This window comes from Etheostoma spectabile, chromosome 8 (genome assembly GCF_008692095.1).
Source record: "Etheostoma spectabile isolate EspeVRDwgs_2016 chromosome 8, UIUC_Espe_1.0, whole genome shotgun sequence".
Taxonomy (NCBI): domain Eukaryota; kingdom Metazoa; phylum Chordata; class Actinopteri; order Perciformes; family Percidae; genus Etheostoma; species Etheostoma spectabile.
Window position 1 is genome coordinate 1,746,030 of NC_045740.1, and position 566 is coordinate 1,746,595.

A 566-nucleotide genomic window follows, 5' to 3' on the forward strand; every position below is an offset into this window, starting at 1 on the left:
TGTCAATTTCTTCACATGTCAAAACGTACAAAGAAATCAAAATTGCGTTTCCCTCTATCCCACGGTGACAACAAGACACGGTGACAACTTCCTGCTGTGGAACTAAATATTTCCAGTAAACAAATGATTATCTGCAAATTAACTGCATATTTGTTTATGTCCTTTGAGATGGGAATGATATACCTGGTTCACTGTGCTGTTATATTTTAGGTGTAGCAGCTATATTTCTGTGCTTTTTGTGTAATTTTCAAGTTGCATTTCCATTGCACAGTATTGCTCTACTCAACTTGACTCGTTTTTTGTTTGGTTTTCCATTTGGCAAAGGTTGCAGATAGTACCTGGCACTTTTTTGGTGACACCTTTGTCGAGGATCCAAGTGAGTGGAGTAGATACTAGAAGGTGGGGTTAAAACACTGCAGACCACTGATTGGTCAGAGTGGCATCACTGGAATCGTGGCTTGCGTGACACAGAACATTCTGCACAAACCCCACCATTTTTAAATAGCCAAGCTACCATCAATTATGACAACAATTTGTTTTTTATTTACTCGACCCAGATTAAAAAA